The sequence below is a fragment of the Hordeum vulgare genome, chromosome 3H (assembly GCF_904849725.1).
Source record: "Hordeum vulgare subsp. vulgare chromosome 3H, MorexV3_pseudomolecules_assembly, whole genome shotgun sequence".
NCBI lineage: Eukaryota > Viridiplantae > Streptophyta > Magnoliopsida > Poales > Poaceae > Hordeum > Hordeum vulgare.
This window is the reverse complement of record NC_058520.1, coordinates 377,122,357-377,142,881: the sequence shown is the minus strand read 5'-3', so window position 1 is coordinate 377,142,881 and position 20,525 is coordinate 377,122,357.

Below are 20,525 nucleotides of genomic sequence, written 5' to 3'. Positions count from 1 at the left end.
AACAAGGTTGATGTATAGGCCCCCGGGGATCGACCCCCCCCCTCTAGTAGGGCACTAGAGCAGAGATCCAGATGGGCACACTGCGGAACAGAGACTTGAAGCAGTGGAAAAAATGTTTCGGGAGGTTCTCTAGGGTTGTTAAGATAATTGAGAATTTATAGGACAAAGGGGGGCACTGGAGGCCAAGGGATGTGGCCCCAAGCCATATGGGTGCGGCCATCTCCTTCTGAAACTTCCATGTCCTTATTTTAGCCAGCAAAAATCGTCAAAAAGTTTTTGGGTATTTGGACTTCGTTTGGTACAGTATTCCTGAAAAGCCAAACACATGTAGACCAATTTATACTATTTTTTAGCACTAACCTATTGACCTAGTGTCTAGTGCCACTTGTTGTTTTCTCCGTGTTTCTTACTTAGCATGTTTACACTACCAAAAAAAGTCCAATTGCCTCAAAACGGTTTCATGATTTTTCTGGACCAAAAGAAGACTTGGAAGCCTTGGGAGAAGACCGGAGGCCACACGAGGGAGGCACAAGCCAACAGGGTGTGGCCAGGGTGGTCAACACGCCCTTATGTCTTGTCCATCCCTGGTGTTGTTTCTACTAAGGATAAAATGATGGGGTTTATTCATATTGATTGATTCATCATGTCATCGTTCACCAAACATTACTCTGATTGTCATGAACTTAATACGTAGAGAGGCAAACATAGAAGCGCTCTTGAAGTGGAGTAATAGTAGTAGGTGCAGGAAGGAGTTGGCCTATTTTCTCATGGACATGATGCCCATATACACATGATGATTGCCGTTAAAATCGCATAACTAACTGCTTTTCTGTAAATTGCCTAACCGTAATTTGTTTACCCACCGTATGTTACTTTCATGGGAGATACCATTAGGGAACACTATGTCCCCCGGGTCTATTCACTTATATATTTACATAACTTATGTTTACCATGATGCCTTTATTTGTCTTTTATTTTATTTTGCAATTTACGATTCTCTGCAATTATCCGCACACATCATTTGCTTGCAAATAACGAGATCAAGGTGATTGGCAACCCTCTTGCCCGCGTTGGGTACAAGCTGTTTGCTCTTTTGTGTGCAACTGCCGAAGACGATTGAGGATAGATATTATTCTTGTTTCGATAAACCTTGGTTTCTTAACAGCGGGAAATACTTACCCGTATTGTGGTGAAATTACCCGTTCCTTTTGGAAAACCAAACGTAGATGAAAAGTATCAAGAAGGATTTCTGGAGTTGTTGTCGGGGAATATCATCACGAACTATCAAGTAACATCACACTGATTATCATTCACTTGTTCTTCTTTGTATTCACTGTTATACTTAGTTTGCTTCAAAAAAGCAAAAATATAGAAATATTTACCTTTGCTTGTCACTAGTTTACTTCTTTGCTCACTAGTTTACTTGTCTTGCCTTGTTACCTTGCTTGCTTGAAAGTTGCTACCATGTGTCAGTTTAAAATTAGTAGTACCTCCATGATGCTTGTGATCTGAATTGGGTTTTTTCCTGAAGAGGAATGGGTTATTGCAGCATAATGCGAGTAAGTACTTCCCTTGACTAAGAAACTGAGGTCTATCGAACAAATAGGAATATCAATCCTCAACTGTATTCAACGGCTGCACACAAAAGAGTAACCAACTTGCACCCAACGGGGAAAGAGGGTTGTCAATCCCCTTGATCTCGTTATTTGCAAGCGAATGAGGTGTGTAGGTAATTGTAGATAATTTTGACTTGAAAATAAAATAAAAGACAAATAATAAGAGCGAGGAAATTATAATTTTTCTGAATTTATAAGTGAATAGACTAGGGGGCCATAGTGTTCTCCAGCGGCATCTCTCATGAAAGCAATATACTGTAGGTAAACAAATTACTGTTGCGCAATGATCATGTTCATATAGGCATCATGTCCATAAGAAAATAAGCCAAATCCTGCCTGCACCTACTACTATTACTCCACCCATCGACCGCTATCCAGCATGCATCTAGAGTATTAAGTAAAATAGAGTAATGATTGGGGAACGATGACATGATGTAGACATGGTAAGCTCATGTTGGAGATATGCCCTAGAGGCCATCATGTATGATGATATTTCCTATGTGTTTATGAGTAAAGATAGTCCTTGGACATTGTCAGTGATCTGTTTTTGAGACTATGCATTGTATGATGAGTGTCAATGGTCCCTAATCAAAAGGGTTGTGTGGACGTGCAACCATTCAAATTAGCAAATGACACGGCGTATGGCTCAGTTTCACTAACCATGTAGCATTGGATGCTAGCCGAATAATATGGACGCATAAACATTTGGTTGGATTCGACGTAATCGGATCCGAGTCGAGATAAGGTGTGAGTTGGACTGACCCAACTATGAGACGCAGCGATATGTCATATGTGAGTCTCTACTACAACATACATTCTATGTCCTAATACCTGAGCTAGCGCATATACTCGGAATGGTAATAGACTTGTTTTGGGTCGACCAAATGCTACTCCATGAGTGGTTAGTTACAAAGATAGGTATCGGACTTGACCATACCCATGCTACAAAACATGGTCGAGCAAGACGGGATTTGTCCCTCCCATCAGGAGCGATATAGACTGGGCCCCTCGGGTGATTTGACCTGGATAAGCATGGCCATGCGATGATGATTATGCGATAATCCAAATGTTGGTCGGATTAACTGGAACGAGAAACAGGTCATGCTACAACAAGGATGACCATGTCGCCTTGCGCATGACAACATATATCGTGTGGCAAAAGGAATAGAAGTATGAATTACAGGTTCGGCTAACCAGTTTCATCGGACACTAGGAGTCAACATGCTTTGCTAGAGACTATCCCCGACTGGCCCAGTCGAATGTGATCTGACTTGCGACCAAGTTAACGAGAACCTAAGGGGTCGCGACTTAAGGGAAGGAACACATGGGCTTTAGGATTTGTGCGAGGACCAAGAGTTGAGCCTACAGCGGATGCCTATAAATAGTGGAGGTGCGACACACCGATTTAGTTTATCGCTTCGGCGCCATCATTAGGGATTTGCATGTGTTGCAACTAGCCACCTCCACCCGCTGCCAACTATGTCATTCAGACCTAGTTGTCCGCCACACGGTGTTCCTCCTATACGCGCGGATACTGTTAGAGGGAGTCCACTTGTGCCGCTCTGGTGAAACTGTATGTGGGATCCAGCGACCGACTATTCGAGGGGAAGTACCCGGTAATCGGTTGTTTGAGGGAGACCAGATGCGGAGGAGACAGACCACACGGATGCGGTGCCCCAACTCTACTTCCAGTGCACGACACTACGTGTCTAGTGTTAATGATCTATGATGCATCTCCGTAATATGTTCTTAGCTGTTTTGCGCGTAGAAATTTTTTATTTTGCATGCGATGCACCTACAATAGAACCCAACAACTCAATCAATATGAATAAACCCCATCATTTTATCCTTAGTGGCAGCAACAAAAATATGCATCTTGTCCCCTTTCTATAAGTGGGATATAGAAATATGCCAGGTTGAACCCACTACAATGCACAACTACCGGTGAAAAAAGATCAAACTACTTGGCCAAAGCAATTCAATAGATCATATAGATTTACGAAGCTATGATGATCATGCAAATAAGAATCATAAAACTTAGAGAATATTCAAATAATTTTCATTAATAATATGAACGTAAACCCAGAATTCATTGGATCCCAAAAAACAAACCGGACAAAAGAATTACATATGATAGATCAAAGCGAAGATGCGATAATCATTGTATTGAAGATCAAGACAGGTAGAGATAGATAGAGAGAGAGAGAGAGAGGATAGCCATCTAGATAATAACCACGGACAAATAGGTCTGTGGTGAACTGCTCATACATCATCATAAGGGCACCAAGGTTGATGAACAAACCCTTCGTCATCGATCCCTCCTCCGACAGAGTGCCGGAACGGAGCTCCAGATGGGATCGCCATGGAACAAAGACTTGTGGCAGCGTAAAAAGTGTTTCATGGATACCTTTAGGGTTTCTGGAATATTTGGGAATTTATAGGCCAGAGAATGAGGCGAGAGGGGCCATAGGGAGGCGAGAAGGCATCAGAGCAAGGCCACCCCCTGGTCGCACCCTATTTCCTTGTGGGCTTCAGGTCTCCTCCCGATGCTTCCATGTCTTCTTTTGGTCCGAAAAAATCATCAAAAAGTTTCATGGCAATTGGACTTTGTTTGGTATTGAAAACCTAAAAAACAAAAAATACACAAAAAACAACAACTCGCACTGGGCGCTGCGTTAATATGTTAGTGCTAGAAAATAATTTAAGTTTATGCATTATGACCTAAAAAGTATCTTAAGTTAGTGCACTTGTGCCGCTCCGGTGAAGCTCTACGTGGGATCCGACGATGAGTTGTTCGATGGAGAGGACCCGATGACCATTTGTTTGAGGGAGATCGGACGAGTTGGACACGGACCATAGGGACACGCTGCCTCAACTCTACTTCCGCTGCACGACACTACACGTCTAGTGGGAACAATCTGTGATCCATTTCCATAGCATGTTCTTGGTTTTTTGTGCGTAGGAAAATTTTGATTTTCTTGCAATGCACCTACAGTAGAATCCAATAGTGGTATCAGAGCCTCTACTAGTGGTTTTGGTTTCAGATCGGATGCATATTTAATATGTGGAGGCGGCGGATGAGATCCATCTTTGTTCTTGAGATTCTCTATGTCCACAGTTGATGACATCAACTACACACCGGGATCGTTGAGGCAATGTTTTCTGTCAATCGGCATCGACAAGGTCATGACACAACCTATCCCTATCGGTCGGTTTTTGTCATCCTGGTTAACAGTGAAACGTAAATCTGAATCGGGTTTGCGGTGATCGATGAGATCGGTCATATCAGAAAATTCATCGTGATCGGCGATTGTCGGTGGGACACCCGTGTGCGTAGTACCGTGTACTTCATACACGATCACACAAACTGGTAGAATTTGATTCTATGGATAAGTTCGTTTTGCATGTTTGATCTGAATAGCATGGCTCATGTGTATATGATGCATGTGTGTAATTTAACAATGCCTGCGTGTCATGATTGTCAGCCGCTAGGAGCCTAAGTGTTGTCATTATATTGTATAACGGCGTGCACATTGACTTGTGATTATTTGTAAATTCATTACTAGTTTTAGTGGTTGTAGGATAGATATCAAGTTTGAGGCTTTGGCGTCCTCACGTGTCGAAAAGATGGAGTTCCATCCTCGCCATCGGAGTTGGAGCCGGACTGGAAGGACGTCCATGAAGAAGCCATACTATTTCACATATATTATGTTTATATGTGATTGATATTGCTTCTTTTTTCTATGCCCGTTACAATGGTAGAAAAATCCCTCGTTAATATCAAGCACATTTCCATTCCGATGTTACACCTTCATGTCAAGTACGTCTAGTAGTTGGCTCATAAAATTGAGGTGCTACTAGGTGTCCTTGAACTGGAGGGTTCGTGTCGGACACGGACATGCAGTGCATCAGGTTAACTTGATAAGGCTATCAAAACAGTTTTGGTCCTTGTGGCAAATAAGGTTGGGAGCCGGAGTATAAGATAGCTACCCGACCGACAAGAGTTGTATAGAGATACGATTAGCAAGGAGTTTCTTACCGCATAGGCAAGTTGACTAGCAGTGATGCTAAATCTCACTCGTCGCTTGCACTGGTCGGATCCTGAATCACTGAGAATTTGCGGAGGGATGCAGACTTCAGTGGGAGTAGTTCTGTTTTAAGCTTGAATTACTCTACGTAAACACATTGCTTAGTGATTGCATATTTTCTGTTGCAGATCAATGGCACCTCCCGCTCAAAACGTTACATTGAAATTAATTCTAGAAAAGGATAAATTGAATGGAACAAACTTTACCACGTGGTATAGTTATTTGAGAATTGTTCTCAAGAATGATAAAAAGGAACATGTTCTAGAGGATCCACTTCCACAGGTACCTGTTGATAATGCTAATGCCAAAACAAAGAATTCCTACCATAAACTCGTTGATGAATCAAACAAGATCAGCTGCCTCGTGATGGCATGTATGGAGCCCGATTTGCAACAACATTTCAAAGGTATTGCGGCTTTCGGTATGATCGAGAGTCTCAAGAGCATGTTTCACATGCAGGCTAGAACTGAAAGGTTCAATCTCTAGTGATCCTTGATGGATTGTCAGTTGAAGGAAGGTGATCCACTAAGCCCGCATGTGATCAAGATGATCGGATATGTGTAAGCTTTGGATTGGCTGGGCTTCCTTCTCTTGGATGAGTTGGCAACTAATGCAGTTCTCGTTTCTCTTCTAGCTAGCTATGGGATGTTCATCTCGAACTATCATATGCACAACATGGATAAGAAGCTCACTGAATTGCATGGGATGCTCAAGGTGGCAGAGCAGGATATTAAGAAAGGCACACATTGAGTATTGATGGTGCAGAACGGCAAAGTTCAAGAAGAGTTGGTCCACGAAAAAGGGTAAGGCAAAGGGCACGTAGAAGGTTATCTCTGCCCCTGAGCCAAAGTATGGACCAAACTCAAAGACCATTTCCTTTCACTGCAAGAAAGCTCGTCACTTGAAGAGGAGCTGTAGCCAGTGGCTTGCTGAGCACGGCAAGAAGACTGGAGATGCTTCTTCAGGCAAAGGTACGCTTGTTACATAAGTTATAGACATTTACATTGCTGACATACCTAGTAGCTCTTGGGTATTTGATACCAGATTGGTCGTTAATATTTGCAACTCAACGCAGGGGCTGGTAAGAACCAGGCGTGTGGCACAAGGGGAGATTGACATCACGGTCGACAACAAAGGAAGAGTTGCTCTGTTGGAGGTTGGCACAATGCAGCTCCAACTTCCTTCTGGATTAATTTCAGAATTGAATAATTGTTATTACATTGCCGCACTTAGTCGAAACATTATTTCTGCCTCATGCTTGATGAGTTAGGATTATGAATTCAATTCAAAGGACAATGGTTGTTCATTTTATTTGAACGGAATGTTCACCGGCTATGCACCCATAGTAGATGGGTTATTTATTTTAAATCTAGAAACGGAAACAGTCTATAGCGTGAATGTCAATAGGCATAATCCTAATGAGATCACTCCCGCATACTTCTGGCATTGTCGGCTTGGACATATTAGTCTGAAATGCATGAAGAAGATCCGTGATGATGGACTCCTAACTTCGTTCAACTTCGAGTCGTTCGAGACATGCGAGTCATGCTTGCTAGGCAAGATGACTAAGTCTCCTTTCGCAAAGAGGTGCGAGAGGGCATAGTACCTCAGCTCACACCTTCGAGCACGCCGTAGAGAAAAGCCATGTCAGAACGATGAAATCGAACCTTGTTGGACATGGTTCGATCGATGATGAGAAAACCGGATTTACCCTTTCATTCTGGGGATACTCTCTAGAAACTACAGCTTTCACACTTAACAGGGTACCATCAAAATTCGTAGACAAGACACCACATGAGATGTGGAGTGGGAAGTGTCCAAGCTTCTCTTTTTAAAATATTTGGGATTGTGAAGCATTTGTCAAGCGACTCATATCATACAAGCTTACACCCAAGTCGGATATATGCATATTCATGGGATATCCAAGGGAAACCTTGGGATACAGGTTCTAGTACTGATACGTCTCCAACGTATCTATAATTTTTGATGGTTCCATGCTATTATCTTGTCAACTTTGGATGTTTTATATGCATGAATATGCTATTTTATATCTTTTTTGGGACTAACCTATTAACTCAGTGCCTAGTGCCAATTTCTGTTTTTTCTGAGTTTTTGACCTTTTTCAGAAAAGAATATCAAACAGAGTCCAAATGGAATAAAACTTTCGCGATGATTATTTTTGGACCAAAAGAGACCCCCGAAGCTTTGGAAGAAGGCCAGAAGAGCCACGAGGGAGTAAAAAGACCAAGAGGCGCCCCCCCCAGGCCGCGCCTAGCAGGCTTGTGACCTCCTCATGGGCCCAACCGACGTAAGTCCACCGCCATAAATTCGTATAAATACAGAAACCCCTAAAAAGAAACCTAGATCGGGAGTTCCGCCGCCGCAAGCCTCTGTAGCCACCAAAAACCCAATCTGGAGCCCGTTCCGGCACCCTGCCGGAGGGGGAATCCATCTCCGGTGGCTATCTTCATCATCCCGGCGATCTCCATTACGACGAGGGAGTATTTCACCCTCGGGGCTGAGGGTATGTACCAGTAGCTATGTGTTTGATCTCTCTCTGTGTCTCTCGTGTTCTTGAGATGTCTTGATCTTGATGTACCGCGGGCTTTGCTACTATAGTTGGATCTTACGATGTTCTTCCCTCTCTCCCTTCTTGTAATGAATTGAGTTTTCCCTTTGGAGTTATCTTATCGGATTGAGTCTTTAAGAACACTTGATGTATGTCTTGCACGTGTGTATCTGTGGTGACAATGGGATATTCATGTGAGTACTTGATGTATATTTTGGTGATCAACTTGCGGGTTTCGTGACATCGGGAACCTATGCATATGGGTTGGCACACGGTTTGACTCTCCGGTAGAAACTTTGGGGCACTATTTGAAGTTCTATGTGTTGGTTGACTAGATGATTATGAGATTGTGTGATGCATATCGTATAATCATGCGCATGGATACTTGAGGTGACAATGGAGTATCTAGGTGATATTAGGGTCTTGGTTGATGTGTGTCTTAAGGTGTTATTCTAGTACAAACTCTAGGATAGATTGAGCGGAAAGAATAGCTTCGTGTTATTTTACTATGGACTCTTGAATAGATCGATCAGAAAGAATAACATTGTGGTGGTTTCGTACCCGACAATAATCTCTTCGTTTGTTCTTCACTATTAGTGACTTTGGAGTGACTCTTTATAGCATGTTGAGGGCTAGTTATATGATCCAATTACGTTATCATTGTTGTGAGAACTGCACTAGTGAAAGTATGAACCCTAGGCCTTGTTTCCACACATTGCAATTCCGTTCATGCTCACTTTTATTATTAGTTACCTTGCTGTTTTTGTAATTCTGATTACAAAAACCTATATCTACCATCCATATTGCACATGTATCACCATCTCTTCGCCGAACTAGTGCACCTATACAACTTACCATTGTATTGGGTGTGTTGGGGACACAAGAGACTCTTTGTTATTTGGTTGCAGGGTTGCTTGAGAGAGACCATCTTCATCCTACGCCTCCTGCGGATTGATAAACCTTAGGTCACACACTTGAGGGAAAATTTCTGCTATCCGACAAACGTCTGCACTTGGAGGCCCAACAACGTCTACAAGGAGAAGGTTGCGTAGTAGACATCAAGCTCTTTTCTGGCGCCGTTGCCGCGGAGGTTAGAGCTTGAAGGTATATCTTCAGATCTTGCAATCGAATATTTTATTTTCCTGTTTTATCACTAGTTTAGTCTATAAAAGAAAACTATGAAAAAATGGAATTACGGTTGCCTCATATGCTTCATCTTTTTAAAGTCTTTCGTGAAAATGATGCGAAGGAAAATTGTGCGCAAGTGCTAGAAGAAGAATTACATGCAATGCTTGGCATAAAATATGTCAATGATGAGCATGATTGCAATGTTGTTAGTATGAATACTTTGAATATCCATGATGCCAATGATGATTGCACCATTCATGATGAAAATGTTTCCTATTAGCATGTCGATTTCTGTGGAGTTCCTAGACTTTGCAAATATATACCAAAAAGGGAAAATAGATTTTGTAAGAGGCATAAGTATTTAGAAACTAAATGGCTGCATGAAATGCTAGCTTATTGTGCTGAATAATTTTATTTTCTTCGCGTTACTTGTGATCTTTGCAATGAAAGAGGTCATTTTAATTTCCAATGCAAATTCTTTCATGATCAAGTGGTGTCCAAAAATTGTGATAACTTCACTACCCTCGAGCATCGTAATGAACATAGTCTACTTTTGGGGTATGAAGACATGAAACATAAAACTAAGAGCCTTCCAGATTGGGCCATCATGAAAGTGCTTGATTTTGATCTATAAGAAATTTATTTATATTGTGCGGTGAATTGCATTGAGAATACCTACATTGTCAATTACTTAAAGACAAGGAAACAAATAGAAGGTGAAGATAATACTAACGAAGGGGAAGAGGCTTCCCAATACCCTCCTATTATTTCTTATGATGAATCGGGTAACGAGGAGGAGCTTTCTATTCAACCAACCTCTCCAAAAATAAGCTTGGAAGAATTACGTAAATCTTCACATGGGGTGAAGAAGAAGAAAAGAAGAAAAAGTAACGGTAAAGAGGTATCTCTCCCAAATAATGTTTCTTCTATTATTGATATGCCTCATGAGAATGAATTAAAAATAAATGTGGAGGATGACAATAATTTCTATACTCTTGGTGCTATTCATACTATTAATAATGAGAGTGATTATGTCTATGATATGAAAAACCACAAGCTTGGGGATGCTATTTTTGAGGAGAATGACATGTTTGAGAGTATATTTGCTACAATTAAAGTTTGTCCCAAGCTTGGGGATGCTTCGTTAAATGAAGATGATCCTTTTAGTCCCCCCACTTTGAGTGATCAAATTTACTATGACTATTGCATACCTCCTATCTATGATGATTATTGTGATGATACTTATGCTATAAAGAAGAATGATGATAAAACTGGTCACAATTATGAGTACCCTTTTACTGAACATTACCCTTTTAATGTGGAAACAATTCGTAGTGTTCAAGTCTTTTACGATACTCCTAGTACTATTGATGAGAATAAATTTCCTTATGTGGAGAGTAGTAAAATTTTCATGCTTGTAGATCATGAAAAGAATGTTGTAGGTGCTGGTTATATTGTTGAATTCATTCATGATGCTACTGAAAATTATTATGAGAGAGGATCATATGCTTCTACATATTGCAATAATATCAAGTTTCCCCTCTATGTGTTGAAATTTTTGAAGCTATGCTTGTTTTGCCTTCCTATGCTAGATGATTATTGCTCAAATAAGTTGTTTGTTCACAAAATCCCTATGCATAGGAAGTGGGTTAGACTTAAATGTGCTAGTCATATGCTCCATGATGCTTCCATTATGTTTCAATCCTTATCTTTTATGCGAGCATCATTGAAATCATCATGCCAAGCTTGAAAGGCATTAAAGTAAAGTGCTTGTTGGGAGACAACCCAATATGTATCCTTACTGTTTTTGTGTGTTCACATGATTAAGCTACTGTATTAATCATGTTTTATTGCCTTAGTTTCAATAAAGTTCCAAGTAAAGCCTTTATGATTAGTTTGGGTGATAGTTGTTTGATCATGCTGAAAAAGACAGAAACTTTGCGCTCGCGAAATCATTTCTAATTTCTACCCAGAGGGTGATTTTAGGTTGATTATTTTTTATTATGATTTATATTCAAATTTCCTTAATTTTCATAATTGTTTCATAATTTTTGGAAGTGCAGAAGTATGGTTACCATTAAAATCATTACAGACTGTTCTGTTTTTGACAGATTCTGTTTTCAATGCATAGTTTGCTTGTTTTGGTGTTTCCATAGATTATATTGAGTAGTATAAATTGTGGAAATAGTAAAATACAGTAGGAATTGTGTGAAAAAAATTATGAGTCTTGTTTTTACAGTACCCAAGTGATTGATTTTCTCGTTATCATACTGACCCATCTCATGAAGTTCCATTAAGTTTTGTGTTGTGAAGTTTTTAAGTTTTGGGTAGAGTTTCGATGGACTATGGAACAAGGAGTGGCAAGAGCCTAAGCTTGGGGATGCCCAAGGCACCCCAAATCCATATTCAAGGAAACCAAAGAGCCTAATCTTGGGTATGCCCTGGGAAGGCATCCCCTCTTTCGTCTTCAATCCATCGGTAACGTTACTTGGAGCTATATTTTTATTCACCACATGATATGTGTTTTAATTGGAGCGTCGTGTATTATAGGAGTCTTTGCTTTTTTTGTCACCATCATCCTTGCTGCACACCGTTTTGAGAGGGACATGCACTCATCGTGAATTGGCTAGAATACTCAATGAGCTTCACTTATATATTTTGAGTTAGGCAATTTAGCTCGCATGTGTTTCACTTATATCATTTGAGCTAGATAATTTCTCTCTAGTGCTTCACTTAAATATTTTTACAGCAAGGCGGTGTCATATTTTGTAGAAATAAAAACTCTCGATCTTCACTTATATCTTATTGAGAGTGCTCTCTCTAAGTAACTTGGTAATTGGCGTGTGCTATGAAATTAGTCCTAAATATGATAGGCATCCAAAGAGGATATAATAAAAACTTCCATATTCAAGTGCATTGATTAGTAAGAGAAGTTTGGTTCCTCACAATTAGTTTTGAGATATGGATATGGTAATATTAGAGTCATGTTAATAGGGTGTTGTGAATCTAGATATACTTGTGTTGAGGTTAGTTATTCCCGTAGCATGCACGTATGGTGAACCGCTATGTTAGGAAGTTGGAGCATAATTGATTTATTGATTGTCATCCTTTGTGTGGCGGTCGGGATCGCGCGATGGTTAACACCTACCAACCCTTCCCATAGGAGTATGCGTTTAGCACTTTGTTTTGATTACTAAAAAAAACTTTCGCAATAAGTATATGAGTTATTCATGACTAATGTGAGTCCATGGTATAGATGCACTTTTACCTTCCACCATTGCTAACCTCTCTAGTACCGAGCAACTTTCGCCGGTCCACAAACCCACCATATACCTTCCTCAAAACAGCCACCATACCTACCTATTATGGCATTTTCATAGCCATTCCGAGATATATTGCCATGCAAATCCCACCATTCCGTCTCATGACATGTGCCATCACTTTCAAATTGCCATTGCATGATCGTAAGATAGCTAGCGAGATGTTTCAACGTCATACGCTAAGCTAGATCATTGCACATCCCGGTACACTGCCGGAGGCATTTCATATAGAGTCATCATTGTTCTAAGTATTGAGTTGTAAGTAAATAAAAGTGTGATGATCATCATTATTAGAGCATTGTCCCATGTGAGGAAATAACAAACGAAAAAAAGAGGCCAAAGAGCCCAAACAAAAAAAATGAGAGAAAAAGAGAGAAGGGACAATGCTACTATCTTTTTCCACACTTGTGCTTCAAGATTGCACCAGGTTCTTCATGATAGAGAGTCTCTTGTTTTGTCACTTCCATATACTAGTGGGAATTTTTATTTTATAACTTGGATTGTATATTCCAATGACGGGCTTCCTCAGAATTGCCCTAGGTCTTCGTGAGCAAGCAAGTTGGGTGCACACCCACTAGTTTTCTTTTTGAGCTTCCATACACTTATAGCTCTAGTGCATCCATTGCATGGCAATCCCTACTCATTCACATTGATATCTATTGATGGTAATCTTCATAGCCCATTGATACGGCGAGTCTATGTGACCATCTCCTCCTTTTTTCCTCACAACCTCCACCACACTCTATTCCACCTATAGTGCTATATCCATGGCTCACGCTCATGTATTGCGAGAGAGTTGAAAAAGTTTGAGAAAGTAAGAGTGAAAAAATAATTACTTGGCCAATAACGGGGTTGTGCATGATTTAAATTCATTGCGTGGGATGATGGAGCTTAGCCAGACTATATGATTTTGTACGGATAACTTTCTTTGGCTTTGTTATTTCAAAGGTTCATGATTACTTTGCTAGTATGCTTGAAGTATTATTGTTTTCATGTCAATAGTAAACTATTGTTTTGAATCTTATGGATCTGAACAATCATTCCACAAGAAAGAAGTTACAAAGGGCAAATATGTTAGGTAGCATTCCACATCAAAAATTCGGTCTTTATCACTTCCCTACTCGAGGACGAGTAGGAGTTAAGCTTGGGGGTGCTTGATACGTCTCCAACGTATCTATAATTTTTTATGGTTCCATGCCATTATATTTTCAACTTTGGAAGTTTTATATGCATGAATATGCTATTTTATATCTTTTTTGGGACTAACCTATTAACTCAGTGCCTAGTGCCAGTTTCTGTTTTTTCCGAGTTTTTGACCTTTTTCAAAAAAGAATATCAAACGGAGTCCAAATGGAATAAAACTTTCACGATGATTTTTTCGGACAAAAGAGACCCCCAAAGCTTTGGAACAAGTCCAGAAGAGCCACGAGGGAGTCACAAGCCTAGGAGGCGCCCCCTAGGCCGCGCCTAGCAGGCTAGTGACCTCCTCGTGGGCCCAACTGGTGAAATTCCACCGCTATAAATTCCTATAAATACAGAAACCCCCAAAAAGAAACCTAGATCGGGAGTTCCGCCTCCATAAGCCTCTGTAGCCACCAAAAACCAATCTGGAGCCCGTTCGGGCACCCTGACGGAGGGGGAATCCATCTCCAGTGGCCATCTTCATCATCCCGGCGATCTCCATGACGAGCAGGGAGTAGTTCACCCTCGGGGCTGAGGGTATGTACCAGTAGCTATATGTTTGATCTCTCTCTCTCGTGTTCTTGACATGTCTTGATCTCGATGTACCGCGGGCTTTGCTACTATAGTTGGATATTATGATGTTCTTCCCCCTCTCCCTTCTTGTAATGAATTGAGTTTTTCCTTTGGAGTTATCTTATCGGATTGAATCTTTAAGAACACTTGATGTATGTCTTGCACATGTCTATCTGTGGCGACAATGGGATATTCATGTGAGTACTTGATGTATGTTTTGGTGATCAACTTGCGGGTTTCGTGACATCGGGAACCTATGCATATGGGTTGGCACACGTTTTGACTCTCCGGTAGAAACTTTGGGGCACTCTTTGAACTTCTATGTGTTGGTTGAATAGATGATTATGAGATTGTGTGATGCATATCGTATAATCATGCCCAAGGATACTTGATGTGACAATGGAGTATATAGGTGACATTAGGGTCTTGGTTGATGTGTGTCTTAAGGTGTTATTCTAGTACGAACTCTAGGATAGATTGAATGGAAAGAATAGCTTTGTGTTATTTTACTACAAACTCTTGAATAGATCGATCAGAAAGAATAACTTTGTGGTGGTTTCGTACCCAACAATAATCTCTTTGTTTGTTCTCCGCTATTAGTGACTTTGGAGTGACTCTTTGCTGCATGTTGAGGGTTAGTTATATGATCCAATTATGTTATCATTGTTGAGAGAACTTCACTAGTGAAAGTATGAACCCTAGGCCTTGTTTCCACACATTGCAATACCGTTCGTGCTCACTTTTATTATTAGTTACGTTGCTGTTTTTGTAATTTCGGATTAAAAAACCTATATCTACCATCCAGATTGCACTTGTATCACCATCTCTTCGCCGAACTAGTGCACCTATACAACTTACCATTGTATTGGGTGTGTTGGGGACACGAGAGACTCTTTGTTATTTGGTTGCAGGGTTGCTTGCGAGAGACCATCTTCATCGTACGCCTCCCGCGGATTGATAAACCTTAGGTCACCCACTTGAGGGAAAATTGCTACTGTCCTACAAACCTCTGCACTTGGAGTCCCAACAACGTCTACAAGGAGAAGGTTGCGTACTAGACATCAAGTACCGAGAAGAGAACAAATGTTTGTTTCTTGGAATGGAGTTTTCCTAGAGAAATATTTTCTCAGTCGGGATGCCAATGGGAAAATGGTGCGATTCGAAGAAATTCGAGAGCCACTCGGGGAGACTCGGCTGGTGCTGAGATCATACTGGAGTCGGTTAGGGAACCCGTAGTGAGTCGACACCGGAACCATGGAGGTCGGATAGATTAAACAAAGTGCATGACATGTTGTTGCTAGAAAGCGACGAGCCAGCCACATATGTGCAATCGACGGGGAGCCCAGATTCCGAGGCATGGCTGGAGGCCATGAGATTCGAGTTAAATTCCATGGATGACAATCAAGTCTGGGACATGGTTGATACACCGCGTGGCGTTGTAGCCATTGGTTGCAAATGGGTCTTTAAGAAGAAATCCAATGTGGATTGTCCCATCCTTCTTCTTAACAAAGAGAGAAGGTGCTCCCAAAGCAGAGGAACTGGAACGAATGAAACCCAGACGAAGCGAGTTGTCAATTTCTTTCTTAAGTTCAAGGAGTTCGTGTGGTGGCATTTTGTAAGGACGCTTGGCGATAGGAGAGGTACCGGGTACCAGGTCAATGGCAAACTCAACAGCTTGAGCAAGGGGAATCCACAGAAGTTCTTGTGGAAAGACATCTTGGAATTCTCGGACCACTGGAATGTTTTCAATCCCTTCAAGAGGCGACACATTTAATGCATTCAAGGCATATAGTCGTGCCTCAGCATCTCGGACGAGATGAGCATGGTAGATTATTAATTCATCTGAAGGGTGTAGGAGGTGGACGGTCTTGGTGGCACAAACGACCGATGACGTATGAGCTTTCAAACAGTCCATTCCGAGTATGAGATCAATGTTGGATGGCTTTAGTAAGATGCGGTTGGCGAGGAATCCTAATCCTTAAATTTCAATCGAAACATGGGGGCAAACCACACAGGTTCAGCATTCGCCCCCGGGGGTGTTTCAGGATGTTCATCTCTTTGCTCCTAATGTCATGCATGTATGCAAAATTTTCCGACATAAAGGAATGTGATGCTCCTATATCAAACAATACAGAAGCAGGTACTGAGTTAACGAGAAGTGTACCCATCACGGTGGTAGGTTGATCTTGAGCTTGACCCATCTCGATGTTGCTGGCCTGACCACGAACATAAGCAGGCTTGGCATTGTTGTTGTGGTTCTGGTTGTTACCACTGCTAGTTGAGGGAAGTGCCAGTTGATTCAGATTCTACCTGCAATCTCTAGCACAGTGACTTGCACGGCCACACTTGAAGCACAACCCGTCCTCAAGACGGGAAGGAGGAACACGAGGCGGTGGAGCTGGAAGCCTCGACCGCCTAGGTGCTGGAGGAGGCAGGCGAGGTGCAACATAGGACAGCCTCGGAGCAGGGGCAGGTGCAGGGTACATGTTGTTGGGAATCCAAATCTTCCGCTTCTGTGCAGATGAGCCCAAAGATGAGCCCATGTCACGGTTGCGCTTGCTGCTATCCTTGTATTCCTGCAGACCAGTCTCAACCTGAATACCCTTGTTCACGAGGGTGGCAAAATCAGCATAGTCCTGAACAAGCAGTGTCAGCTTGATATCAGGGTGAAGGCCCTCACAGAATTTCTCTTGTCTGCGTGCATCAGGTGCAATGTCTTCTTCAGCATAGCGAGATAAGTCCAGAGATTCCCGCTGATAAGCATCCACATTCTTGTTGCCCTGGACAAGGTTGCGGAACTCACGCTTATTTTGGTCCATGCTTCCTTGAGGAATGTAGCGAGCATGGAAATCAGCCTTGAACTCTGTGCAAGTGATGACAGTTCCAACTGGCTGAGAACGCCTGTGACTGGCCCACCATTGAGCAGCGGGACCATTCAGGAAGTAGGCGGCAAAGTTGACAAAGCTCACCAGGGGCACATTGGCAGACTCCAGCTCATAAGCAATGTCACGGAGCCAATCATTAGCATCAAGAGGCTGAGTTGAGCTGCGGTAGATCGCAGGGTTGAGGCCACAGAAGTTTTGCAGCGTCACGCCTTGATGCTGGTTCATGTTGGGCCTTTGGAACTGATCCATGATCCCTTGCATAAACTGGCGGTTCAGTTCAAACTGTTGGATCATCCCCGCCATATACTAAGGAGGCGGGGTGGTGCATCGTTGGCGGGGCCACGCGAGCGGCCAGCTGGACTAACCATCCTGCTAAATATTTAACATGGGTAGTTTAGCTTAAAGTAATTGCAAAGGCATCGTACGCATTCATGAAGCAATCAAGCATGACGAAAGGGAAATGTGATAGATACTTCATAGTAGTTGAGTTCGACATACACAGCCATACATAAGTTCGATTACAGACCATGGATTACAGATTCAAAATTTGGCGATAACCTGGACGCATTAGACGATACCCTGGACTCACTAGGAGGCACGCAGGCACGCGGTGGAAGAGTACCACAACGAGACATAGCGATAAGGCTACATCAACGTCGGAGAGGACGAACAAATCCTGGTAGCTGGCGGTGATAGAAGGTAGGAACACGACCCTGCGTTCCATGGTGACTCTGGTGAGGGTACCGCATCCACTCGAGGAGCAGAGGTCCAAGTGTAGGGGTACTACCCCCAACATCAGTTCACTCCAGACCTAATGGTAGCTCTGTCCTGCTCGGCTCGCGGATGTGCATAGGGGGAACCCTCGGGTGGTGTGCTGGCTGGACCTCTGTCCACGCATTGTAAAGACGAGAACGCGTAGCGTACAACTCCACGGTCAGACCTCGAAATGCATGATCCAGTGCCTCAGTGTACTGCACCAGAACCTGCGAGTCATAGCGACGCGTCACGTAGGGGGCACAGACGGCGACATTGGACCGGTCGTTGCGCTCCCGTACGCTAGCAGTGTAGGAAGTGAGATCAGACCCAGTCTCATCCCCAACATGAACATGCAGGATGTATCTAAAAGCACTCTCGTGCAGGTGAGGGTATGCTCCATGGAGATGGGTGATAGCGGTGTAGGCCGCATCATGGACGGCCATCTCGATCGACAATCCAATACCGCAGAAGATGTGACGCTCGAGGGTGGAGTTGCCCATCTGGTCAAAGACGCGAACCACATCCTGGTACTGGTACTGGTTGTACTCGCGGAAGTCCTCGTACACAGTGTACTCGGGGTACCAGCAATAGCCCAGCCTGGTCAGGAGGTCGACCAAAATGGTCGGGTACCCAGTAGTCTCAGTGGCTAGTGTCACGCGCACGTGCTGTCTTGCGGGACGCATCTGAAAAGAAAGATTCATGGATGTCAAATGAGAGTGTGTGTAATATATATCCAGAAGAACAGAGTAAATAGTCTAGCGCATCGGGTCAATGTGATTACGACAACCTAATGTTAGAGTTAGTAAATTCTTTAACTCAAAAGAGAAGAGAGAGTAGAACCCAGAGTATAGGAAAGTAGTAAAAGATACTAATACCACCCGATTGAGATGTGGGCCCGTAAGCCACAACATCACTGTTAGTAAAGTTTTTCAAACACTAGACTCAACTTCGACCAAGGAGTTGGAAAGGGGGCTACCTACAGGCAGTCGGCTCTGATACCAATTTGTGACGCCCTCGATTTAATCGTATGCTAAACATACACGCAAATGCATACGATCAAACTCAAGGACTCACGGGAAGATATCAGAACACAACTCTATACACAAATAAAACAATACAAGCTTCATAATACAAGCCAGGGGCCTCGAGGGCTAGAATACGGAAGCTCGATAAACACACGAGTCAGCAAAAGCAACAATATGTGAGTATAGACATAAAACATGGGGTGCCTTAGAGTAGGCTAGCACAAAAGATACACGATCGAACAAGGCGAGGCCTCCTACCTGGGAACCTCCTAACTACTCCTGGTCTTCAGCGGCCTCCACATAGTAGTAGGCACCATCGGGGTAGCAGTCGTCGTCGGCGGGATACTCCAAGTCCTGGGCTCCATCATCTGGTCGCAGCAACGGATCAAGGGGACAAAGGGGGAGCAAAGCAACGGTGAGTACTCATCCAAAGTACTCGCAAGACTTATATCAGAACTATGCTAAGTATGCAACAGTATCAAAGAAGGGGTTTATATGTGGACTGACTGCAGCAATGCAGGAATAGAGAGGGAAATCCTAGTCCTATCGAAGACTAGCATCTTCAGGGGTCTTGCAGCAATAGACGAGAGTAGAACAGGGGTAACACAAATAATAGTCAGATTGTTGCAGCAATATTTAAAGTGAGGTCACGCCCAGAGATCCTCCCTCGACTCCCTATGAGGAAGCAATCTCGGAGCAACAAAATCTAGTTAAGTATCGGTTGTAGTTGTATATGATCAAGGCACAGCTCCAAGTAGTCATATAACCATGGACACGGCTATTCAAATAGATAAGTTATTCCCTGCACGAGTGCACAACATATTCCCCGATGCGCTTGATAACACTCTGACCGGACACACTTTTCTGGGTCATGCCCGACCTCGGAATATCGACACGTCGCAGCCCCACCTAAGCTCAACAGAGAGGTCAGCCCGCCGGTCTAACTCCTAAGCACAAAGGATTTGTGGGGCCACTTGCTCTCCGCGCTCCTGCATGTTGCGTGGGCGGTTGATGTTAGTCCTAGCACCCCTTAATATAAGAGCGATGCATCTCTGGACCACTCGAGCGCGCGCTACTCCATCGCTGACGTTTGAAGAGCTTTGGCTGATACCGCGACATCGAATACCCATAATTCTTCCCACGCAGACGGTTAATGCGTAATAAGGCCTTCCGACCAACCCAGATCAAATACCCAAATCCATTATCATTTTAATTAAGTCAAGGACACAACCACGCGGGAATCCATCCGCCTAACATTTATTCGTCAAAGATCCCAGTAACATGGTCAAGTAACTGTGTGGTTGTAACATCAGGGGGAATCCGAGGTATCACCCTCGTTGGATTCCGAACGATGTAACCATCAAGGTGGACTTAGAGGAATCA